Below are 8,812 nucleotides of genomic sequence, written 5' to 3' on the forward strand. Positions count from 1 at the left end.
TTTCCCGTTCCCGGCCCATGCTCCTCTACGCACTGATAATGACATTGTATGATCTGCAACATTCCCTCGGCCAATCCAGGCCCGCTGCTCTGGCCATGCTCCCCCCCAGCTTCGTGTGCACTCGCACACGGGCAGGACACGGGGAGTTGGAAAGTCCTGGATTTCTGAGCAACACCTGAAACCATCAGTGTGTTATCAGAATTCTTCTCATGCCAAGTCCCATGATGAATCCAAAACCCAGCGCTGTTCTAGCTACGAGGAAGGAAAATTCACTCCATCCCCGCTGAAACCAGGACAAAGTAAAATGCTGGTCACTGAACAGTTGTAGGTAGTAAAAAGTAAGACAAGAAAGCATCCAGACTTCAACATTTCTCTCAACTTTACATGGGGTCACCCCTTCAGACAGGTCTTAGCCTGTTCCCATCCATGGGGTGAGGCATTAACCTTTTCCTCTCTTCCTCTTGCCATCTGAAATCCACATTCGGCTTAACTTCAAATATCAAGATTTCTTAAAAGAAAAAACTCAAACAAAAAGCAGCACTGGCTCTGATTAAGCACATTTACAGTATTAACCTGTGGTTGGGGGATGTGAGAAAACAGACCTTCAGTACTGTAGGAAATGAAAGAATCCCCTGGAAGCACGCCACAATTTTAGTGACACTCGAAAAGCCAACTTAATTCAAGCACTCTTTCCTGCCCGTTCTGTCAGCCACTGGGTAAAGTTACACAAAGTAAGGACGTGACGACAGCTGAAAACACGCAGCTAAACAAGAGCAATGGCTCATGGGTGTCAGAGAGCCCCAGGAGCTGACTCACGGACATGGCATCACGAGGACAGGAGTAGGAAGAGGCAACACTTACCTTGATCTACCCTCCCCAGAAGCTCAGGTCTAACAGCGGCTCCTCCTCCTCCCAGGTGCACGCAGGACTGGGATGACAAAGGGCTCTTCCCCTCGCTCAGCACGTCTGACAGGCCACTGGGAAACAAGAAACATCCAACATCAGCATCGCAGCGCAGTCTGAAGGTACCTGGTTCCAGTGTTCACCATCCTCACGGGCAGGCAATAGCTCTGCCCCGCCTCTTCGTCAGAGTGAGAAAGAGCTGTTGGAGGGCTCGGCATGAGGCAGACAAAAGCACTGCCTGCAGGAAAGGGAAGAGGAGCTCAACAGACAAAGTTTGGCTGGTTTTCAGACCGCCAAAGTGAAGGTGTCTCTCGCTGTATTCCTACTGACACTCAAACAGAGAAAGACCTATCTGAGTGCCAGCCTTCTGCAATTTCATTTCCTTAACTGTGGGCCACTGTCCTGTTTGCCACCAGCTAGAGTACAACAAAGACATCCCTCATGTCTGAGTGTGAGAGCCACAGTCAAAACAATAGCCGTGCACAGACTAGCTGATTTGATAGGTAATACAGGCTGCAGAGAGCACAACACACGGACACATCCTTTGGAACTGGACTGCCTTACTTTTAAAAAAACCCCAGAACTTCAAACTCTAGGCCACAGGAGAACTCCATCCCTACCAGGAGGAATGCCATGCCCACCTCAACCCCGAGCACCTGGCTGCCTCTCTGGTAGGCCCCACGTACGAACAGTTCAGGTAAAGGGCTCCTGATGTTAAAACAACATCTAAAAAATCACAGCTATCTGAATTTCTTTTAACCATTTCCGAACAAAACTCCAGATGGCTGTAGTTAGAAATGGCAGGTGATCCTCCCAGGTCATTTACAAAGACTGCCTGCCAGCACTTTTCATCTGGTCTGTTAAAAAAACAACGTCCCCCACTTGATAAAGTAACAAAAGTTGGCAGCAGCACAGCCAAAGTTGCTTCTTGGCCAAAATTCTAAAGTGGTTTGGGACTCTCAGCTGTGAGGTAAGTCCAGGAGGGGCTTTGCCTAAGGGCCACCAAGGTGCCCAGGCCAGTCCTTCCCGTGCCATTCCTGCTTCACACACCCTGCTTCTCCCTGCCGACTCCTCTCCTCTGCCTCACTGCGTTACTTCTGCTGCTCTTACTTTCTCAACTCCCAAAACCTTTCAGAGCTCACACATTAACCTTCTCCTCTCTTCCTCTTGCCATTTGAAATACGCATTCGGCTTAACTTCAAATATTAAGATTTCTTAAAAGAAAAAACTCTCAAACAAAAATCAAAGTGCAAAAAACATTACTTTTTCATTTTTTGCCAATATGACTTTTGAGACAAGTGTACTGTTTGCACCACAAATCATCAGTGAATTCAAAGATTTCCTTACTCTCCTTGACGTCTGCTTGCTCTTTGCAGTAATGTCAAATCTAACACTTTATGACAAAGGCTGCACTGAAAATACAACAAAGATATTTTTGCTGTCTTAGGAGGTGAAGACAAGACATAACCTACAGTCAGACTCTCTGTCACAGGTAGGAACAGCAATGAAATGGAAAAGAAAGGTCTTTCGAGGAAATTACCAGAAACTTTCTATCAAAACAGAGGTTCAGACATCAGAGTAGTAGGAGACATCAACAGCGTTACAGTCGTGTGCAGAACAGACCTTTTCTCAGTTTTCTGTTCACTCATATTTGTGATACATGAACTGTCTAGTCTTTTAGACTGTTAAGGTACTGCAAAGGTACAACCAACATGAAATTGATAAAGAACTTAAATGGTCAAACGCAGTTAAGTGAAATCTTTCACGTCAGCAGCTGTACCTGCCTTTCTACCCTTCATCAGAAGTTTCTGGGAGAGATAAGCAATAAAAATTATTGTTATGAAGCAGAGCTCCAAAATGAAAAATCACGTATTTGTTCTTCTTGCTACTCTACAAAGGTATGCAGATGTCAAACCTGAACGTATTTTTTTAAAAAACCCTGCAATACACGTTTATGATCAGAGGTGAATGTCAGGGACAGTTCTTCCCTTCACCTGCACTGCGTTTCTGTACCCAACCTAGCACAGATCGTGTTCTGCTGTCGGGATAACTGAGCTGCACTCAGAGCAGGTGAGAAGGAAACAGCTTTCATTTGCCACCAAGGTGAGAGGCGCAGCGTCAGACACCCCGCGCCACTCCCCAGCCCCACGTGCTCACAGAGTAGAAATGTCCTCACAGAGAAACGTTTAAAAATGTCCTGAAGTAGGTCCCAGGGCAGCCAACCCCGGATTTCACAGAGCAAACCCTGACGAGGACGTACTGCACCATCGCCTCAGTTTCAAGAAGCCAAGAAAAAGGCAGACAGCACCTCGAAGCTGATCTAATGGTGGCATTTCCTGCCATTTTTGGCTAAACTGTGTCACTCGCTTCATGCAAGGATAACTTGTGCTGCTCAGTGCCGAGATGTAAAACTCGTGTCGATTTGCTGTGTGTTTGAGAAAATGTTTCTCTTCTGTACTTTAGATAAGTGCAAGTAAGTGTAGAGGAGAGAAGAGGAGCTCGGGGAAAAGGGGAATGTTTTTCTAGTGACAAGCTATACCTTCAGGAGATCACAGGAAAATATCTTCCACACCCAAACCCTGAAAAATAACAAAATATTCGAAGTTTACTTCAAGCCTTTTGGAAGGTTTCTTTCCCCTTAGCAGTTCTCAGAATGGTGTTTAACCGTCACTGCGCAAACATCCCCACGTTAATAATTTGCTTTTCCGTAGATCGGGGCTGGATGGGGCCCGGTGACCCGACCGCGGCCGTGCCGGCCTGAAAGAAGCACAAACCCCGCGTGTCCGGAGCAGCAAACGGGGGACAACGAGCCCCGGGTCGGCGGGCAGGCGCTGGCGGCCCGGCAGCTCTGAGGGACCCCTCGGGGTGTCCCCTGCGGCGGCCCCGCCCCGCCCCGAGCCGGGAGCCCCCGGGGCTGGAGGCTCGTTGCTGGAGTCGGTGTGAGGGCCGGGACCCGCCGCGGCCGGAGACAGACACGGACACGACTACGGTGACTCGCACATCTGTTTAATGGCAACCAGCGTTCGCGCCCGCGGACCGGGCCAGAGCCCCGCCACCGCCCCGCGCCGGCCCAGCGGGAACCGGGCACCCGGCGGGGCCCTGGGGGCACCCGGTCGGCGCTGCCCGGCCGCAGAGGGCGGGCCCGCGGCGGCGGAGGCAGTCCGGGCCGCCGGGACAGGCCGCACCGGCACGGGCACCCCGGGCAGGGCCCGCCGCGGGCAGGGCGGGCGCCAGGCGCGGCCTCCGCGGGGAGGCGGGGGGTCGGCGGGGGGCGGGGGCCGCGGGGCCGGTGCCCGGCGGGGCGAGGGGCGGCAGGCGCCGTGCGGGGGGGAAGGGGCCGGGGCGAGGGGCGGGGGGGGCGGGGGGCGGGCGGTGCCGGCGCCGCTCCCGTACTCACTGCCGGCCGCGGCGGGACACGACGAGCCGGAAGTGGCGGCACAGTCGCCCCGCCCCCGGCCGCGTGGTTCCGGCCACGCCCCGCGCCGCGCCGGGCCTGCGCAGCCCCGCCCCCACCGCGGGGTAGCTCCGCCCCCGCCCCGCCCGGACCACGCCCCCGGGGCAGGAACAGGGAGGGGAGGGGCTGAGGGGAAGGGAAGGGAAGGGAAGGGAAGGGAAGGGAAGGGAAGGGAAGGGAAGGGAAGGGAAGGGAAGGGAAGGGAAGGGAAGGGAAGGGAAGGGAAGGGAAGGGAAGGGAAGGGAAGGGAAGGGAAGGGAAGGGAAGGGAGGGGAGGGGAGGGGAGGGGAGGGGAGGGGAGGGGAGGGGAGGGAAGGGAAGGGAAGGGAAGGGAAGGGAAGGGAAGGGAAGGGAAGGGAAGGGAAGGGAAGGGAAGGGAAGGGAAGGGAAGGGAAGGGAAGGGAAGGGAAGGGAAGGGAAGGGAAGGGAAGGGAAGGGAAGGGAAGGGAAGGGAAGGGAAGGGCCGCCACAGCAGATGCTCCAGGAAGAGCTGTGCAGGCCCAGGAGGGAAGGCGGTTGTGCTCAGGCTGCCGGGGGCAAACAGAGAGCGGCCGGGGGAGGAGTGGTCGTTTGGGTGCCAAGAGCCTTGGCAATCAGCTCCGAGGGTGACTGTGCTGGAGGGCTGGACCTGGAGCAGTGACCCACCAGGAGAACCCACAGAGGGTCCCTGAGGACAGGGCTGAGATGGGAGCAGCCAGGCTGTGGGGTCTGGTGGATGCCCTGGAAAATCTGGGCCTCTTGCCTAAACCTCCTGCCAGATTTAAACAGTTTAACCCGATTTTTCAATCTCGAGCGGGGGCTGCTTTGGGGAAGGCCGAAGATGTGGCACATTGTGTTTCGGGGTGGTTCGGGGGAGAAGGGACGCTCCGGGCCGGCGTTGAACTTGGCAGAGGTGCTGCATCCCCACGGCGTTTGGCCCCGGCACCTGCACCCCCCACCTGGCCCGGCCTGTGTCCGAGAGCAGCAAGGAGCCCTCATGCAGAACTCCTTTCTGACAGCACAAGGATGAACAGGGACCTTTTTTTCTAGGAAAATCCTGTCACAGCGCAAACGGCCGAAGCGGGGTTCCCTGCCCACGACGGGGCCCGCGGGCACGCGGCGCGCTGGCCGGGAGCCTGTGCGGGGCTGCTCGGCCAGCGGGTCCCGGCGTCTGCAGGGACCGAGATCACCTGTGCCACCCTCTCCTTATGGTGTTGATTGCTCTAATCATGAGCATTTCCGGTGATGCTTTAAGGAGTTGGTGCCCTTCTCACTGGGATGGTCATGAACCAGCACCTCCCAGTGCAAAGCAGCTGCCCCTCCCTGACTTGGTGCTACAGGAGGTTTCCTCATTTCCCTCTGGTCTGGGAAGGTCAATCAGTGCTCACGTGTCTTTATTTTGCTGTCCTTTAATTTTAGAACAGACTTCTTCCACCCTGGAGGGGCACAACAAGCACTGCAGATCTCCAAGCATACGGAATTGCATGAGGATTTGCCTGAAACTGGAATGCCCCGTTGAATGCCACTCCATGTTTTTCATCTATAAATGGCTTTGGATATCAGAGTTTCATAAAAATAAACGTTCTGTAAGCTGAATTTCTGCACTGGGCTGCTTTACCTGCTGCTCTGGTGATGGCAGTTGAAATATTTTCCTATGCAACTTACTAAAGAGGAATAAAAATGAATGTAAATAAAAGCTTTTAAGGGAGCTAAAGTCAACATCTGAGGTAAAAGCTCTCTCCTGGTTTGCTGATTACAGATACCAATTAAACTCGGACACCAGAGTGAAAAGAGCAGGTGTGTTTTACTGGGGATAACTAAATGATGTAACAGAGTAATACAGAAAACATGCAGTAAGAAAAGGCAGAATAGTGCACTTAAATAGGAAAATACAGGGTAATGCATCAAATCATTACTACCTGAGAGAGAGAATAGTGGCTAAGAAAGATACATCCCCATTTTCATACATTACCATCATCCAGACCCGCAGTCGCTGGGCAGCCCCGGTTACAGCAAGTGGGAAATGCTACGTGTGCGTCCACCGGTAGCTGAGGCATCCAAAGTCACTGTGAGTGGGTCCAGCCTTATATACCCAAAAATCAGCAAGCCAGAACAGCTGGCACCTTTGATTTGAGCAGAAATATCTGGTTTCATTCTCCCATTGGATTCCACCCAGAGCCTGGCCAGGGCTCGGGAGGGGAACCAAGGGAGTTTCTAACAAGGCCAAACACTTGGGTTCTCGGCCTTGAACAAGGCTGACCAAGGGAAGCTGGGTACATTCTCTCAGCATTTCGTCCTCACTGCTGATGATATTTGGGGCTGCATCTTTCACCAGCGAGCTGACATACTTTGTTAATGATTACAGACTAAGTTAGCAGCTTCGACTCGGGGCCTGTTGTTCAGGCTTCAGTATTTCAATGCTTTAGCACTTTTAACATCAGAATAGGTGGTTTGCTATAACTTAGTATAATACCCATTAGCACAATGGTTATCAGTTATAAAATATAAGGATTCATCTATAGTCAGCTCTGGCTTGGGCCGGTTGTCCAAGCCTCAGCACTTCATCTCCATGTAAAAGCATGTTTCAGAAACAAAATCTAAACGATTGGTAGAAATTCTCAGTGACGCCCTGGCACTCACCTGGAGTGTGCTGGAAAGTTTAACATGCTTTCTTTTTATTGTGTTCTGATTTCTTGTTCAAATATAATGGATAGGAAGAACAAGCAGTTTCCTCTTAACAGCTAATTCTTTAATGCACCACAGACTTTCAAATAACTATCTTTCCCGCTTTTTCTCTTGAAAGCAAACCTCTGTAGAAAAGCGCAAATTTAGTTTTCAAATATTCTGTCACGATGATGAGCAATTCTCTGCTTACAGCTTTTCGTTGAATTGCTTCCATGGAATTCTCAGCGGGCTTAGCAAGAACGGCTCCTCTTCACTCGCCGTGATGCTGGAGGGGGTTGGTTGTTGCTCAGTGGCCCAGCAGCAGCAGCATCGCCATCGTGGCTGTGGCCAGCAGGGACAGGGAAGGGATCTTACCCCTGTGCACTGCACTGGTGAGGCCACCCCTCGATGACCGGGTTCAGTTTTGGGCCCCTCACTACAAAAAGGCCATTGAATGACTCAAGCGTGTCCAGAGAAGGGCAACGGAGCTGGTGCAGGGTCTGGAGCACAGGTCTGATGGGGAGCGGCTGAGGGAACTGGGGGGGTTTAGTCTGGAGAAGAGGAGGCTGAGGGGAGACCTCATGGCCCTCTACAACTACCTGAAAGGAGGGTGCAGAGAGGGGGGAGGAGTCTCTTGAGCCAAGGACCCAGCGGCAGGCCAAGAGGGAATGGCCTCAAGCTGCGCCAGGGCAGGGTCAGACTGACTCTTAGGAAGGATTTCTTTGCAGAAGGGGTTGTTGGGCATTGGAATGGGCTGCCCAGGGCAGGGGGGGAGTCCCCATCCCTGGAGGGGTTGAAGAGTCGGGTTGACCCAGCGCTGAGGGATCTGGTGGAGTTGAGAACAGTCAGTGTGAGGTTCATGGTTGGACTGGAGGAGCTTCAAGGGCTCTTCCAACCCAGATGATTCTGGGATTCTGTGACATGGTCCCACGCTGCTGGGAGGGGGAAGACACCTAGCTTGGCTCCAGGCAGGGCTCCGGGAAGAGCCCGCTCCCGTCTGCCTCTGCGAGCAGGGCCAGTGAGCACCGCGGCTGGCAGCGCCGAGCGCCAGAACCATCCCCGCTGCCTCCTGCGCTCGCAGCAGAGACAGGACGAGGCTGCGGGGCTCTGCCCGCCTCCAACACGCAGGCAGCTGCAGGAGTCGAGGCCAGTGTTAACGAGCGCGTGCTGCTAACGAACATCAGCCTTGGTTTGAGGTTCAGATGGGCCCGGTTTATCATTTTTCTGAATGTGTGGTGTCCCCGGGGCTGGCTGGGAGCAGGGCTGTGCGCGATGTCCCCAGCTGCCACATGCAGACACGAGCACCGAGCAGGTCTGGCCTCGCCGCCTCTCGCTAGCGAGCACTCGGACGCTCCAGTCTCCCCAGTACCCTCCTCGCTGACACTGGCCAGCACAGCTTGACGTCGGGTGGCGACAGCCCTTGCTGGCGTGTGCCCAGGCACCAGGTCACGCAGCCCCCCCCGACCCCAGGTCTGGCTCTAAGACCTCCGCACAGGCGGAGAGAGCCCCTCACCCAGGAAAACCGTTGGACGCCGCATTTCACATCACCATTTAATATCAGGAGCTCCCGTTAGAGCCTGCAGAGCGTGACTCTGATTTCATGAGTGTCACGGGCCCACGGCCGGCAGCACCGGGAGTCACCCCAGGCACCCGAGCGGCGGGAGAGGCAAGCAGGAGTGGGTGGGTGCAGGGAGCTGGGGGAGATTTCATCCAGGTCTGCTGCTGTGGGAGCGCTGGCCGAGCAGCTCCTCTGCGTCCTGCCCCGGGACGGGCTCCCACGGGGCGTCTGCTGAGCCCAGAGCTTTTGTTTTT

At 54.2% G+C, this 8,812-nt stretch overlaps 1 protein-coding gene across 3 annotated transcripts in view; it reads right to left on the bottom strand.

The window, feature by feature from the left end:
• ZCCHC7 (zinc finger CCHC-type containing 7) overlaps positions 1-4,323 on the bottom strand; it is a 117,601-nt gene extending 113,278 nt beyond the window's left edge. The window contains exons 1-3 of one of the 3 annotated variants that reach the window (XM_074813107.1): positions 4,301-4,323; positions 3,443-3,482; positions 862-977 (exon numbers count right to left, since the gene is read on the bottom strand). The gene's annotated coding sequence lies outside the window, so the exon portion shown is untranslated. Of the gene's footprint in view, positions 1-861; positions 978-3,442; positions 3,483-4,296 lie in introns of all 3 variants that reach the window. The other 2 variants (XM_074813108.1, XM_074813109.1) reach the window with 2 other exon arrangements.
• Positions 4,324-8,812: the final 4,489 nt, after the last annotated feature.

This window comes from Strix aluco, chromosome Z (genome assembly GCF_031877795.1).
Source record: "Strix aluco isolate bStrAlu1 chromosome Z, bStrAlu1.hap1, whole genome shotgun sequence".
NCBI classification, from domain to species: domain Eukaryota; kingdom Metazoa; phylum Chordata; class Aves; order Strigiformes; family Strigidae; genus Strix; species Strix aluco.